Raw genomic sequence first — 17,487 nt, 5'->3', positions numbered from 1 at the left:
TGGAGCAATAGCGTGACTGCGTGCGTGGGTGTGGGTTTGGCGTTGCTGACCACTACTGGCTGATTATCAGATATTGGCGTCCCCAGGGGCGATCTTTTTTGGATTTGGATTCGGAGAAAGATGACCGCTGCGGTAAATCAAAGTATAAATTGGATGAAAGGAAGTGTATGTTAATTCGAGTCGATGATTTGATGGAGGCGTCTTAAGTTGATGTAATCATCTGTGGGATCGGTGACATCTGTCGCAACTGTTTAGATTAATTTGATTGAAATGAACGAAGGCTGATTTTGGTGAAAAACAAATCATATTCGACTTAGTTTTGGGAATAAATCTTGCTGATAAAACCTGGTTAAAAGCAGAATCTTTTGACAGCAGATTGTAGGAAATATTTTGATAAGCATCAACATTGTTCAACGCGTTTGAAAGCTATAGACTATGGAAAGTGAAAAAAAAAATGCGCAGGTATTTGGATACATATTGGTTAAGTCTTAAAAGGGAACTCCAAAACCTTTTTCTTCCAAGTTTTTCAGTTCGGATGTATCGTACATCATCAGGCACATCTGTGCTCTGCTCAGCGTTGAAAAATTGCGGCCCGAGAAGTGTACTGGTATCCAATTTGACGTACGTCTTGTCGTCCATCAAAATGCACCGGTTCAGCTTTTGAAGGAGAACGTCATACAAGTTCCGTGACCGTATTTTCGAAGAAGCTTTCTGTGAATCCGTCCTTTTGGGTGCTTTTTGTTTCTTGTTGGTTCTGATATTGTTACGTTTTTTCGATATTCTACACAGTTCCGACGCTAATGTCCAATTTTTTTGACAATTTAACGAACGGAACAGGGTTTATGTGATTTCAAAAGGCCGTCAGCTCCGTATTCTGGTCCGATACCCGCTTTTTGCGCCCAGATTTCGGTAAATCTTCAAGATAACACGTTTCTCCAAACTTCTTAACAATATTGAACACTGTACATTTACTGCACTTTACGCTTTTTGCCAATTCTCGAAACGACAACTTTTCGAAAAACCATTTGTGAAGAATTAATCTGCGAGTTGATAAGCTGATTCGACCCATCGTTCGAAATTTCTCACTTAATTTATTTTTATTTTTCAGGTGTGTTGCAAAAATAATCAATGTTTTTACACACTGAGTGAAAATTCAAAATTTTCCGTTACGTTTTAACCCTAAACCATTTACAGTGTATCTCAAAATTGAGCGTATGGATGTCCATAAATTTAATATAAACAGCTCTAAATGCACATTGCAAAGAGATACGTTTCTGAATTTCTGGCTACTGATTCATCATACATTTATCGCTTATTGGTACAATGTTGGGCTTATTTGATTGCGTTTATTAAAAGTAAAAGCTATTTGAGAAAAACGCCTTTTTCTTGAAAAACCTTCATATCTTGAAATATAATTAACGTTATTTTTTGAAGTTTTGTTCATTTTTAGTAAAAGTAAAGATCATTCATATTACACTAATTTTCCTAAAATTCGTCCACTAGGTAAAAAGTTGAAAATCGAGCGTTTTACTAAAATAAATCTAACTTTATTCAGGTTCTTCCAATAAAGTCCAAAACTAAAGCGATAAAACAATAAACATCTGTTTAACCACCAGCTAAGATTTAAAAAATAAATCTATTCACAATGCTTCACTAGAGTGTACGCTCAATTTTGCGATACACTGTATAAACAGGTGTCCACTTTCTTTAATGAACAGTCCTTACACCGTTTGAAAAATTCATGTAAATTTCTGCGATATTTAGCGCACATAAAATTAACGCTCGATTTGGCGTAAATTTACACGATGTTTCATGTAAAATTGAGCGCAATATCGCATAAATTAGCAATATTGTATGCAAGCTTTTACACGATTTCGTTGTTTATGCCTATTATGAGGCTTACGGATGTCACTTCACGGTGAAAACTTGTCGCTTGTCATCACGGTGAAGTGATTACCATTTTAATTGTACGGCAATCACGGCTCTTATTTTGAGTATCACTTCCTTATCACCGTGTAGTGCCGACCGTAAAAAGGCCTTAAAGCTCAAAATTAAACGAGGGAAGATTTTACACGATAGTTGAAATTCAGAATTTTTTCTGTGTACGTACATGATGTAATTGGTTCTTTCTTAGGCGCATATTGCAGCATGATAATGTGGCTTCCAAACACACATATGATTTAGAATTCCGCTGATTCTTAGATTTGGGAGGAGCCATGCTTTTTACATAAATATGCAATAAAGCAAACGATCGCACTCTTTTAGTTTGTGGCCATCGCTGCGAGACGGAACATCAGCTGCCGGCGACTACCAGGCTTCCAGCTGAAAATTATCGAAGCCATCGGAGTTGAGGTGAGCACATCGTTTGGTTCAATCACCATCATCGCGGTCTGATGCCCCAAGCAAACCAACATTAGGGACGGCTCGGCCGCAGACCTCCGAAGAGACATCATCAAGCTAATACGACGGCGGCAAAATTTCATCATCGCTGGCGACCTGAACGCCAAGCATCAAGCCTGGGGCAATAGTCGGTGAAACCAGAACGGCACAATCTTGTACAACGATCTGCAAGTAGCCCACTATAACATCCTGTGTCCGGACACTCCCACCCGGTTGAGTCGATCCGAAGCTCATGCCACCATCGACATCTTCATCAGCAACATTGGCGATAACATCTCTCAACCTATATCCTATCAGGAACTGAGCTCGGACCACTATCCGGTGGTAGACGAAGTAAGTTCCTCGGCCAATAGGTTTCAAGTCTCCCGGTGAAATTACCATCGTGTCATCTGGCAGCAGTATCAGCGCTATGTAGACACAGCAATCGACTACGACGTCCTACCGGAGTCGTTCGAAGAAGTCGATCAGTAGCTGAAAACCATCGAAGAGTCGACAACCCGTGACAGTGAGCAACACGTACCAGCATCCAGACATGTGAGTCATACTCTGAACCTTGACAACCCAACCAAAGATCTTATCAGGCTCCGTAACAACATTCGTAGGCAATTTCAACGTTCTGGGCTGCCGCACTTGAAGACCAATGTCAATAGGCTAATCAAAATTATCCAGGCCAGGATGGTGGAACTCAGAAATAACGATTTTGCCAACAAGATTCGCTCTCTCCCAGATTGTGCAAAAGCATTTTGGAAGATGACCAAATTTTGAAAAATAAGTCGAGACCGATCCCTCCGCTTTCCTCCGTTGACCAGAACTTGAACCCATCCCTACTCATAACTCCAGTTGAAAAGGCCAATGCTCTTGGTCAACATTTTGTGATTTCACATAATCTTGGTTAAACCATGGTGAGCCCCCATGGGCCTGCCGTACTGGAGGCAATGTCTAGAGTCGCTGACACCCTCGTAGTAGTGCATGCTGATAGTAGAATATCGGCTGATGAGGTGATAGCAGCTATTAGAAGCACTAAAAACATGAAGACTGCGGATATGGATGGTGTAGTCAACCTCGAGTTGAAAAACTTGAGTATTGACTTCTTCAACCATCTTACCCTTATCTTTAACAAATGTTTGGAGCTTGGCTACTTCCCTGCATGCTGGAAGTTAGCCAAAGTGATTCCAATACACAAGCCTGGCAAAGATCCTACCAGTGCCAAAAGCTATCGCCCCATCAGCCTCTTGTCCTCCATCTCGAAGCTATTCGAAAAATTGATACTCAGCCGTCTGCTGGTGTTTTCTAGTGATAATAACATCTTTCTCAAAGAGCAATTTGGGTTTAGGAAAGGCCACTCTACCATACACCAACTAGCACGGATTACTAACATCATTAAGCGGAACAAGTCCGTTTCCAATACATCTGCCATGGCATTGTTGGATGTCGAGAAGGCGTTCGACAATGTCTGGCATGATGGCCTAGTGTACAAGCTGCATCGATACAACTTTCCGATCTACCTCGTGAAGATCATCAAAAACGACTTGTCGGGCAGATCATTCCAGGTCTACTTGAACAATGTCCTCTCTGATTCGTTCAACGTTGATGCAGGGCTCCCTCAGGGTAGCTGCTTGGGCCTATCCTATTCAACATTTTCACGTCAGACGTTCCTCCCCTTCCGGGTGGTGGTATCCTGTCAATGTTCGCAGATGACAACTCCATCATCTATAAGAGTCGAGTGATCCGTGCTCTGGCGAGTAAACTACAATCAGGCCTGGATGTTCTGTCCGACTATTTCAAGAGTTGGAAGATTGTATCAATGCAGCTAAAACACAAACCATTCTGTTTCCACACTCGAATTCACCTCGGCTTGTTCCGCCTGCTAACGTCAAGATCCATCTTGATAGCACACCCATTGAATGGTCGAGTGAACTAGTTTACGTTGGTCTCACCCTCGATACCAAATTGCTATTCCGATCCCATGTGGACAAGACATCCACCAAGTGTAACATCTTGATCAGGTCGCTCTACACTCTGATAAACAGGAAGTCCACCCTGCCCCTCAAAAACAAGCTTGCTGTCCACAAACAGATCATTCTACCGGCTATTGAGTATGGTATGCCAATCTGGGAGAGTTGTGCTAAATGCCACCACCTAACGCTTCAGAGGATCCAAAACAAGATCCTCAGAATGATCCGCGAACTCGTAATTCTGAGATTCACCACCTGGCCGGTCTACAAACACTCGAGAAGCGAAAGACGTCTGTGATCAAACCACCAGATCATTCGTGATTTGGCAACCTCGTTTGAGTAGTTTTAATTTTTAAATTCAAACGAAAACAATCCCATAGAAGGTTATCCTATAAATTAGCGTTAAACGCAATCATCACATTAGAGTAACCAATTAACTAGAACAAAGATGAAGAGCCAAAGGCAAACCAATTGAAATGTTAAACCAAATGTTGAAACATAAAAATCCAGAAAATAAACGTAAATTTTACTACTACTTTAGTTAGTGAGCAGAAGTTTATTTTATCTTCCATCTGGTGAGTGATAAGATCTGTTAAAGTGTAATTAACAGGACATAACAATTTCCTGCACAATATTCATTTCGACAATGGTCCTGAGCCGACAGCCAATTGCTGAGATGAGCTAGGTTAGATAATCATGGTCATCAAAATTCCAACCGATTTGGCAAAGCATTGGTGCAGTTAGTGAGTGAAATTAATCATCCAATCTCTATCGCAGATAATTCCAATCTACAATCCATTTCAATTATTGACATCCGATTGAGCTCATTCCATAGCCCAACGCAATTCCGCTAAGCCCAGAAATCAATTACCAATCTCACCGAAACCGTACGCATTCAAGTCCGGTATAATCCGCTTTAACACCGACCGCCGACTGTCCACACAGAAGCAAATGATTCAAACTCCTACCGGAAAGGAGGAAAGGATCAACAAAAGGCCAAGATTAATCGCACCTTAAATTAACTGGAACGAATAGCAATCGCACAGACGTGTCGGAGTGCAAAAGTAGGTACCTACCTACATTTACCTACCTTCCGATACGGAAGGAACTATAGACACCGACCACACCGTCGTCGCTGTCATCATCATTACCATCGTAGCCTCCGCCACCGTCATCGCACGATGGATCTGGATTTAAAGCAATAAACGGGGATTGCTGGCCAGCGGATTAAACCAGTTTAATTATCCCTCTCACCGTCGTCGTTGTCGTCATCGTTATCCTTGCTTCTGTAGCTTCGAAGAAATTATATTAGGTACCGCATGGTGAATCTGTTTCACCTACATTTTCATCGTATATCGATGCATCTTGTACTTCATTACACGATACATTCGATAAACCCTCCGCGTTTGATTGGAAAGTAATTGCAAGATTATGGTCATCTCGAGGGAAATAAATATTCTTCAAACAAAAATTGCACCACTCCTTATAAGTCATCCTATCATCTGCTCTCATTTCCCCGTGGGGGCGGGGATAAACTTGTTATATCGCACCTTTTCCCATCAATCCGCAAATGGTCAGCATTAACGATTAACTCCGCAAATCCGTACGGTCTCGCGTGTCATACCTTTAATGGAAAAAACGCGCTCCCAGCGCTTTTGCCAAGCTGCTCTGCTTTCTGCGGTCGTCCGTCGTTGGTCAGCAGCTTGGCATATAGGTACGTCTGTATGAGTGGGATTAACGAGGCGTGATCCGTCTGCTGTGGCGCCTGTGGCTTCTGCAGCTTTTGCTCTTTCTATCACAATTGAGATCAGGAATAATTCCGTTTACCGACGCTGCATCGCATTTCAATTGGATTCATCTGTTCGTGTGCTTCGATGATCGTGCCTTATGGACCGAATAAGCTTAATGGTGGTAGTTGAAGGCTTCACAATTATTTCCTATTGAGAAACAGGTTGGTCGGGATTATCTGCATATTTTCTCTCGGGAAACTATTTTTGATGATTCCTGGGGGACTGATTTGGACGAATTAAGATCTATAACTAAAAAGTTTCAAAATATTAAAGCTCCAGGTGATGAAGGAATTTTCTATATCCTCATCAAAAACACTTCCAGAGAGTACCTTGTTTTTCTTGGTAAAATTATTAACAAATGTTTCCTTTAGGAATACTTTTCTGATTAATGGAAAAATGCAAAAGTATCTGAAGCTTCTAGCTACCGTCCAATAGATTTGCTTTCTTCAATAAGAATTTTTTTCACTAACGTGCACAGGAATCTTGTGAAGGAGGGGCAATTTTTTTTTCTATAGTGCATTTAATCTGGGGATGGGGAGTACTCCAAAGTATCGACAAGTACAAGGTTCAAACAGTGCGCATAGCAGTGAAGAAACAGTATATTTTTCTTGATCAATCCAATCTTGATCAGGTGTTGAGTACTTGGCACTGGTAAAGTCTGCAAGTAATAGACGAAATACGCGTATCTGTCAAAAGATAAGCAATTATAACGGAATTAAAAGGAAATAAACCAACACACTCAAAGCTCTTCATTAAACTATATTGCTGTTTTCGTCCTTGCACTTGGCTAGTACTCCAGCAGTGCTGCCAGCCATTGTGCTGGCACTGTCAAAAGGTACTGCCATCAACTGCTCCCAAGAAATCTGCATCGCTGTCAGGACCTCAGAAATGGTATTGAAGATGGTCGTCGCGTCTATTTTAAACACCCGTGCACCCGTCTATCATCCACGAGTGTTTCCGTCGGGCTATCATTATCAATATACCTGATGACAATCGCCAACTGCTCGTGGTGGCCACAATCGTTCGTCTCATCTGCAATGATTGCCACTGGTTTTCTTCGCAAGTTTTTCGCAATGTTCCGCAACATTACATTGTGCAACGGCGTAATCATGTCATTTTGAATACGGTTACTTATGTACTGGCAATTTTTGGCACCTTCCGCCAAGTGTTTTTCCAGCAAAGAATCGTAGTTGGCCACCAACTGGGTGGCACACTTTCCACTCCTTCCAAATGTTCGCAAAGTGGTCGGCCACCTTTGCAAAGTACGCGTACAATATCGATGAAACGTTCTATTATATAGCGATTTTGTAGCCGCTTTGCCTTACTAGCAGCAATCGTAGATGTTTTTTGTGGTCCAGTTCTTCGTCGATACACTTCCTGGTTTTGGAATTCTTCCATGCTTCCATACTACCAACATGGGTATTAGACTGCTAATGAATGTATGGGAACAATTTTACCCTCAAATTTCGCTAACAAACCATATACAAAATGTTTATTGCCTCGAAAAATGACCTTATGCAAAATTTGAGCTCAATCGGACATGATTTAGGGGTGGCGCAAACGCGTCAAAGTTTGACTTTTTTCACTCTCGAAAATCTCCCATGGAGGGGGGGGGGGGGTACATGAAATTTCGGAAATCAAATTTTTTTTTTATGACAAATGTCTTAAAAATGCATGAAAGATTTGGTGTTATCTCGAAAAAATTTTTTTTTTCAAATATCGACTTGCTGGGACTTAGAATTTTTTTCATGAGTTCTATATGGAATATAGAAGATTGATGAGTCGGCTTCTAAAACTGTTCACAATTTTTTTTTTGCCATTGCCATTTAAATGATCTTTATTTCTTGTGATTGTGTGGTTTACATGTATACCTTATCAAGTGACACAGATGCGTCTTTTCAGCTTTAGTTCCTTTTCAATTAAAATTATTATTAATTACAGTTCCTAGTCCTATCAGGCCTGTTTTAAGAATGACCACCTTGGTGGGATTGGTTTGATTTGAATTGGAAAAAGGGGACTACTTATAACTACTATTTACAACTACAACTAAGCTACAACTACTATGTACACCTAACCTACTATATACAAATTGCTTATCAAAGCATGTTCTGATAAATTACATTTTTGTGCAAATTTAGTCTTAATTTCGTTAATTTTGGAATTTATTTTGGCAATGCCTGCCTCTTCATGTAAATTTGTTATTCTAGTGTCGAAAGGACGATCAAGAACCATCCTCAGCACTCTATTCTGAGCTACCTGAATTTTGTTCCTGTGAGTCTGTGCACATGATTCCCACACCGGAGCTGCGTAGAGGATCGCAGGTGCTACGATATGTTTGTAGACGGCCACCCGAGCAAAGTAAAATAACAACCTGATATCACTTTGAAAACAAATCTTTTTATTCCAGATATCATATTGTTTCAGTTGCTATCGCATAACTAATTTAGTTAACAACCTCGACTTATTTTGTTATCTTTTGTTATCATGAGAGCATATAAAATGATGCAAGGTTAGTTTAAAACTTAAAATTTCATTCGCATTGTATAAAAATAAACACTGCCAGTCTTATTTCTGTTATCAGCGTAAGCCTTTAATACGAAATCGATAAAATAATTTGAAATGTGCTGACAAAATTTGCATGGATCACAGGATTTAATATCAAGATGTTTTCAACGAAAACTAAATCAGTATTTTTGTGATATCCAAGGAGTATTCTTTTGTTATAATTTTTGTTATGTAGGCTGTTTATTCAACCACAATGATAACACGTTCAGTTTTCAAATCTTGATAACCGGGTATCAGAACTTGATATCAATCTGGTATAATCCTTTGCTCGGGCAGTTTGTTCACCCTTGAGAGGCGGGATCTGCGGCAAATCAGCGGATACAGACACCTAACCAAGGTAGAACACTTGACTACAGTTTTCTCTACATGCGAACGGAAGAGGAGCTTTTCATCGATCAACATCCCGAGATAGGTTACTTCGGCGGACCACTCAACCCTTGTGCCATCCATGATTACAGTACAAGAGGGAGCCGGTTTTAGTTTGGGTGATTGTCGATGGAGGAACATGATTGTTTGTGTTTTGGAAGCATTGATTTTGATTTTCCACGTGGTGGCATAATCAGCAAAGGCGTTAAGGCATCGTTGAAGTTTGTTCGTTATTTCGCGAGGCATCCTTCCTTTGACGGCTATTGCGGTATCATCTGCGAACAGGAAAAAACACGCAACCGTCTCCGAGGGGAGGAATGTCGGAAGTGTAAATGCTGTAAAGCAAGGGTCCCAGCAGACTGCCTTGCGGGACTCCTGCTGGGATGGAAAACGTGTCTGAAAGACAACCATTCAACGATACCTTAAACGACCTTTGCTGGAGGTAGTTACGGGTGATTTGAACCAGATGTAATGGAAAGTTGAAGTTACAAAGCTTGTATACAAGCCCATTGTGCCAGACATTATCAAACGCTTTCTCAACGTCTAACAAGGCCATGGCTGTGGACTTGGATACAGCCTTGTTACTTCGGATGTTATTCATCACCCGTACTAGCTGATGATCTGTGGAGTGCCCCTTCCTGAACCCGAACTGTTCCGGAAGGAGAATGTTATATTCCTAGACAAACTTGAGCAAACGATTGAGAATAAGTTTCTCGAACAATTTGCTCATATAGGTATGATTTTCGCTGTCTTCCAGATACTTGGAAAGCAGTGCAGTTCCAAGCATCTGTTGAAGACAACAGCCAGCAGAGAGTGAACCTTCATGCTGAGATTTTTCAACACTAGGTTGAATATTCCGTCAAACCCGGGGGCCTTCATGTTTTTGGTGCATTTCAGCACTTAGCAAATCTGTTCCACTGTGATTCTATTTTCCGGAGGGATGGCACAAGGGGAGGAATCAAGGTTGAGTACGCATTGCTCAACCTGAGCTTCGAGCAGACTTTGTATGTTGGAGCCAAGCAAGTGCGATTTGGCAATATGCTCACCAATCGCATTTGCTTTCTCCTGAGGGGTGATTATGAGCCGATCGTCATCATTTTCATCTTTTAGTGGTGGAATGGGTTTAGGGTGCGTCTTAAGACCTTGGCAACTTTCCAGAATGGTCGGGAGCGGTCGTCCAGATTCTGGACAAGCCGCCCGAAACTTTCGTTCCGGAGTGAGACCATTCTGTAAGCAATCTCCTTGTTCAGATCGGCCATTTCACGTTTTCTCGTTTGATCTACAGTCCTCTGAAACTGGCGTCTACGAACATTTCTCAGGCGAATTAAGAGTTGGGTGTGGGAATCAATAGCAATAAACTTACCCCTCACAGGAACTCGTCGGACGCACGCCTCGTCAGCCACGGTTATGGCTTGGTGGAGTCCCTCCAACGCTCGGTCGATGTCCTCCACGGTGTCAAGCGGCGGGTTGTCGATGATGTGCCTGTCTACCACGCGTCCAAACTGGGCCCAGTTTACGCAATGATAGTCCTTGTGCAGGCTTGAAGCAGGAGCCACATTGCAGCCCAGCTCAGACACCACCGGTTGGTGGTCGGAGCTGAGTTCGTTCAAGGCTACCGGCTTGGACAAGCCGATATTTGTCAGGAACAGGTCTAGCGTCGATAAGTTGCCCGCCGGTGAGATAAATGTTGGCTCATCCGAAAACCAAACGGAGTATAGCCCATGCTGTGAGTGGTCGAACAGCAGACGACCGTTCTGGTTCTGCCTGTAGTTAAGCCAGGCCTCATGGCGAGCGTTTAGATCTCCTCCTACTACGAAGCGGGAACCGTTACGGGTGATGGTGGAAAGGTCCTTCTTGAATTTAGCCGCTTGTCCACTGCTGGCGGCACACTGTCGAGGGCAGTAGACGGCGATGAACTGGACGTATCCAGTCGACGACTCCACCTCCACACCAAGGGCCTCTATGATAGTGGTGTGGATATGGGACAGAGTGTGGTATTTTATTCCTTTCTTGACGACGACCGCAACACCACCCCCCCTGGAGCTGGTGCGATCAAGCCGGATAATGTTGTGGTCAGGCAACCAGAAGCTGTCGCCGGACTTTAGATGGGTCTCGGTTAGAAGGCCCACGTCGATGCTGAGCTAGCGGGAGAAAGTCGGCAAGCTAAACCTCTTTTGCTCTTACAGAGCAAGCATTCCAGGTGACGATACTTAGCGGTTTAGACGCCATACTGGATGATGAACTTACCGAGCACTTGGATCTGTTCGGGTTTATTGCGGCACTTACGAAGAGCACCGGACATGTTGACGAAGATTTCCATCAGTTCATCCGCTGAGAACAGATCGGGGTTGTTGTTTTGCACTGTTGGTTGTCTCCAGAATCCAGGGGGGATGGAGAGCTTTGGCCAGCAGAATCACCGGAAGTTGCTTGAGCGGTATGCACCCGCGAATTCACTTGCGTTTGCTGAGGAGCACGAAGGGGCGGGAAATCCTCCGTCCGAAATGCCGGGACTTTGTCCTTCTTGCGTCCTGGTTGGTTGTTAGTTGCCGCCTGTTTTCGGATGCGTTTGAAGTCCTTGCGTTTGGAGCACTGTCTGTCGGAACCTTGATGAGCACCACCACAGTTGGCGCATTTTAACGCCACGGCTCCATCCGCAGGGCAGTTGGAAGTGGCGTGTTCTTGAGCGCAGTTGCTACAGCGTGGCTTGATGTTGCAGTTGCGAGTGCCGTGTCCAAAGTTCAGACATCGTTGGCACTGGGTCACATCGCGATGGCCTCCACGGTATGGCTCCCATCGTACGATTATGGAGTAGATTGAGCGGATAGCCTGCAGCGCACCCGGAAAAGACAATCCGGGTACGTCTTCACGTTTTCGTCTCGCCTCGTCATCCGAAAGACAGCGATTGGGGCCAGCTTGTACCGGTCCTTGAGTTCTTCTTCGATCGCCTTGGGATCAACATCCGGTAGACCCCTGATGACTACCTTGAAGGGCTTTTCACCGGGGATGTCGTGCGTGAAGTATTCCGCATTGGAATCCTTCAGGAATTTGACTGCGATTTCGTATTCCGCTTTCGTCCGGAGCATCACCTTAGTGCCGATCCTGCTGATCTTGTACTCAGCTGCGATGCCCAGCGATGCGAGATCGCCAATGAGCGTCTTGAGTGGCACTACCTTCACCACCAGTGGAGGAAGCTTGACTTTCGCCGCACTTGGGCCGGCAGAATTCTCGGTTTCGACGGCGTCGCCGAAATCACCGATGTCGCTGGCGTTCGTCGCGGTAACATCGTCGCGTCCGCTCGTACCATCGGACTGTCCTTGGTTCTTCTTCCTCTTTTTCGTCCGCTTCACCGGGACTGGGTTGGTATTTCCAACATCGGTGGGCAGAGTAGCGTACCTATTTGAGGTAGGTACCGAGCTACCCTCACCACTGTTCTTCTTCTCCGCTTGGTCACGAAGTCGGCTCCGAGAGCGCTGTCTTCCCATCACGCGATGCGACCGACACTACTGACGACGCGACGTGCAGTATATCTGCGAACGTTTGTAACAAACTATAGATTTATCGAACAACTCGACAAAGCGAGCAAAGACCGAACTGAACTGCTTGACGTTCAAGCAGAGAATGATCAACTGTTCACAATTGTCTCCAACCTGCTTATATATCGAATTAAACCACCATTTAGGATCTAATACGAAATAATTCACTAGGGTGGTCCAATTAATCCTCATCAGGGTGGTCCAAAAATCAAAATAGGTATGAAAAAACCATTACTTTTTACCAAACGCATGTATCTGAAAATATCATCATCTTGTGTCTTGGAATTTTTAAGAATCCAACTTCAAAACATTTGAGACCACGTAAAATAGAAGCATAGACAGACATAAATCGTAGAATAATTCCGAAAATTGTACAGGACAACCGTTAGTGCTGTTTAGTTTACAGTACAATCTGACGAAAGTACAATGACTTTTTAACATATCCACCTAATACGGGACTGGTGAAGTAGGGGCCTCCCTTAGCTCAATAGGTAAAGGCACAGCTACAAAGCAAGACCATGCTGGAGGTGGCTGGGTTCGATTCCCGGTTCGGTCTAGGAATTTTTCGGGTTGGAAAATTTCTCGACTTCCCTGGGCATAGAACAATGCAAAAATGGTACAGGCATCGAGAGCTCTCAATTAATAACTGTGTAAGTGCATCTAGAACACTAAGTTGAGAGCACGCAATAAGCTAATATGCGATATGCAATAAGCTTGAAATGCGAAGAAGAAGAAAAGACCTAATACGGGACAACCCTTTATATGTGTTTCTTTTAAATTCCTACCCTATAGAGGTGCCAAAAAAGTACCCGCATAAAGCATATTGTTTATCTGGCTTCCTTTTGGGTATTAATTAAAAAACACACACTAACAGTGTTCTCCTACAGGCAAGCAACGGTCTCAAGTACTTATTTCTACGTAAACTTTTCTACCTTGGCTTTTTCTACCTATGCTTTTGTATAAAAAAGGATGCGATCTGAGGATGTATGATCAATCAGTAGTGCGTTTGAAGAAGACAACAAGCAGAGAATAGTACGACAGTTTGTTAAAAATGGTTGACATTTGGCTAGTTGGAGAATATCTGCCGTCGTTCGGCCATTCTGTTTTTCGTAAATATATGTTTCATTTGCGTGCTGAAAAAAAAAGGTTGTAAGCTTAGTGCCTTCCTAACAATAAAGGAATTAAAGGATGCTTGGAAGAAAAAAAAACTAAACACATTTGGTAAATGACATAAGCATAAAGAAAAAAACTGTTGCTATTTTTCAATACCTGGAAAGCCTTATTAAAATGCAAACTTAGAATGGCTAAGAAAGACGTCGAAAAAGGAACACATTTCATGGATCATTGCGGAGTTTGTATGATATCGGGAAGAATTTTAAGGCAAAAACCCGTGAAGAAAAGCAGGCGATGCAATATTTGCAAAAACAGCGGGAACAAGCTCGTCTTGAAGAAGAAACTGAGGTTCTCCCTACCAATGAAACCATTTCGTGTAGCGATTTTGAGGAAGAAGGGTCAAGCCAAAGAGCGGATCAAATTTGTAGTGCAACCTCAATTGAAACATCATCACAAAACGACAGCCAGGCTAGGTCAGTGTACTCGTCTAGTACATCCGAAAGAGCTTCTCCAAAAACATATACGTTGTGATGTTTTACTAATGTTACACCTATTACCATCAATATTAATATATTATGAACGTTCTAGGTTCTCCAAAACCAGCTTTGACACGTAAATCGCAACTGATACGAGTTGTTACAGTTGAAGTAGCTGCTGCGTTGGACCACTGTAAAGTGAGTGATCGAACTGCTGTTTTTCTAATATCATCGATCGCTGAAGCTTTAGGGCACGATGTTTCATCATTATTGTTGAACAAGGAATCTGTCAGAATCGCCAGAGCAGGAATTCGCTTACAAATGCAACATGATTTAAAAGCGTCGTTTAAGCCAGATATAAATGTAACATTTTTTTTTTTTTCCTTTATTAGAGAGATTTTTAGCCAAATAAATGTAACAGTACATTGGGATTCTAAGCTGCTACCTAACATATTACCATCCAAAGCTCTACCAAAAACCGAGCGCTTGGCCATAGTTGTATCAGGCGAAGGTATTAGCAAATTATTGGCTGTTCCACCCATCGAAAACTCTACGGGGGCACAACAAGCAGAAGCGCAGTGCAGTGCAGTCGTCGAATGGGGGCTTACGGACAGGTATGATCTTAAATCTTGTTTGTTCACCTCAGAATTCTGACTATTTTATCGTTTGTTTACAGAATTATTTTTACATCTTTTGATACTACTGCATCAAACACCGGTAGAAAAAAAGGTGCGTGTCAGTACCTGGACAAATTGTTTAAGAGGCAGCTTATAGGCCTCCCTTGTAGACACCACATACATGAACTGCTAATTGGCAAAGCTTTTAAAATTCTGAAATTTGAAACGTCAAAGTCTCCAAATGTTGAGATTTTAAAGGAATTCCAATCAAAATGGCACATTTTGGAAAAGACTTCATACCACTCAGGTATGGATGATTATTTTTTTAAAAAAGCTATTTCGGAAATAGAAAGATTGGCGTTATTGGAGTTTTATGAAAAACAAATTAGAGAGCAACACCACCGTGGTGATTACCGAAAGATTCTACAACTTGCCATTTTATATTTGGGTGGAAAAATCGATGAAAAATTACAAATAAGAGCTCCTGGTGCGTTCCACAATGCCAGGTGGATGGCCAAAATCATTTATTCTTTGAAAATGTTTATTTTCGGCATGAATTTGCTACCAGATAAAACTAACAATCAACTAGCTCGATTTTGTGTGTTCATTGTAAAAATTTATTTGAAAAGTTGGCTTCTTTCTCTGTGTGCTGCGATGGCATCCAACAACGATCTGAACCTGTTAAAAGTATTGAAGGAATATGAAACTGTTGATGAAGACGTTACGAAAGCAGTACATAAAGGAATTTTAACTCACTTGCAATATTTGGACAACAGCCTTATCGGACTATGTCTGTTTGATGAAAATGTAGACCTCCCGGTTAAGAAAAAGGTCATCGAAGCCTTACTTCTATCAGGTAAATGCTTTAATTGATACATTTGCATTTAATTTTCTAATGATTTTTTTTTACAGATACTCATAAAAACATTACAGCCAGATCCATTGTTGAATCCAACGATATTTCAACGATTGAACTACACTCGTTTGTACAAGGCAGCAGTGGTATTGAAAACTTATTCAAAGCTCTCCAAATTCCGAAGTCGTTGCTGAATGTCGATATGGAGCAGTGGAGTAGTTCCATCGAGTTTAAAAATGCCAAAAGACGGGTTCAATGTTTGGAAGTAGTTAATGATAATGCAGAGCGTGGTATAGCATTGATTAAAACATACAATTCAAAACTATCAACGGATGAAGATCAAAAGCAGTGCATTTTACAATTAGTTGAAGATCATCGAAAAAATTATAAGAGTACCAGGAAATCTGATTTGGTGAAGCTAATAAGGAAATATATGGCAAAGTATAAAACAAGTATTTTTTCATCTTATCAGGCAAATGTTCCTCTTGTGTAAAATTCATGATTCCCAAAAAAAAAACAACAGATTAACGCAATTCAAGATATTTTTACAATTGATTTTAGGAATTTCTGATGAAAAGTTGTGATTTTTCATATATTTTTGAATTTTTGGATCACCGTAATGAAGAATAATTGAACCACCCTAGTGAATTATTTCGTATTAGATCCTAAATGGTGGTTTAATTCGATATATAAGCAGGTTGGAGACAATTGTGAACAGTTTTAGAAGCCGACTAATCAATCTTCTATATTCCATATAGAACTCATGAAAAAAATTCCAAGTCCCAGAAAGTCGATTTTTGAAAAAAAAAAAATATTCGGGATAACACCAAATCTCGACGTTTCATACATTTTTAAGACATTTGGCATAAATTTTTTTTTTGATTTCCGAAATTTCATGTTCCCCTCCCCTTGGGAGATTTTCGAGAGTGAAAAAAGTCAAACTTTGACGCGTTTGCGCCACCCCTAAATCATGTCCGATTGAGCTCAAATTTTGCATAGGGTCATTTTTCGAGGCAATAAACATTTTGTACGTGGTACAATTTTCGCTGGCAGTCTAATGGGTATCACTGCGATTGTGTTTGCCCAGCAAATCGGTCGCTTTATTTCAATTTCTGAACCATGTAGGAATCGTTGTAATAATGTTTTGGATCATGCTCTTCTATACAGGTTAAAAATATAAACCAAAGAAAATATATTCTTCAAGATACTGGTATCATTTTTTTTTTCAGTTACCTTACTGAAATTTTGTGCAATACGTTTTTGTATATTTTGAAGGCATCGTTACAGTTTATTTCTGACTATTTCAAGGTTTTTTAAGCCCTTATACCCCGAACAGACTATGGCTTATATCATGTAATATAGGCTGTCTTGCAATGAGTACTCATACATCTAGTTTTCACTGGAAATCCTATGTATGAGTGCTCATTGCAAGACAGTCTATATTACAAATATAAGCCATAGTCTGTACGGGGTATTATATGCTGTTGTAATAACACTTTACTATTACCGTTGCAAGTACGTTGAACTTGGTCATTTTTAGCGAAAATTATAGTTCAATTTTTTTTTAAATTTTGACCTTAATGCCAAGGCTAATAGGATCATTAAAAAGGTTAAAAATTATAATGATTGGAACAAAAGCGCACAACATTATTTTGACAAGCGAGTACAGGATTGTTAACGAAATGACGACTTTTGCGAAGGATTGAGCATGTCAACCCTGTCTCAAAGTACCGTCAGTCAAGGTGACAGGAAATGATGCCGAACATTCAACATGTGTTAAAGATGATATAAGGTACAATCCCGAACTTAATGCAAT

Source organism: Ochlerotatus camptorhynchus, unplaced genomic scaffold, assembly GCF_037179485.1.
Source record: "Ochlerotatus camptorhynchus isolate MF236.1 unplaced genomic scaffold, CSIRO-AGI_Acam_v1.1 ptg000416l, whole genome shotgun sequence".
Classification (NCBI taxonomy): domain Eukaryota; kingdom Metazoa; phylum Arthropoda; class Insecta; order Diptera; family Culicidae; genus Ochlerotatus; species Ochlerotatus camptorhynchus.
The sequence above is the reverse complement of the archived record's forward strand: the minus strand, read 5'-3'. Positions refer to the sequence as shown.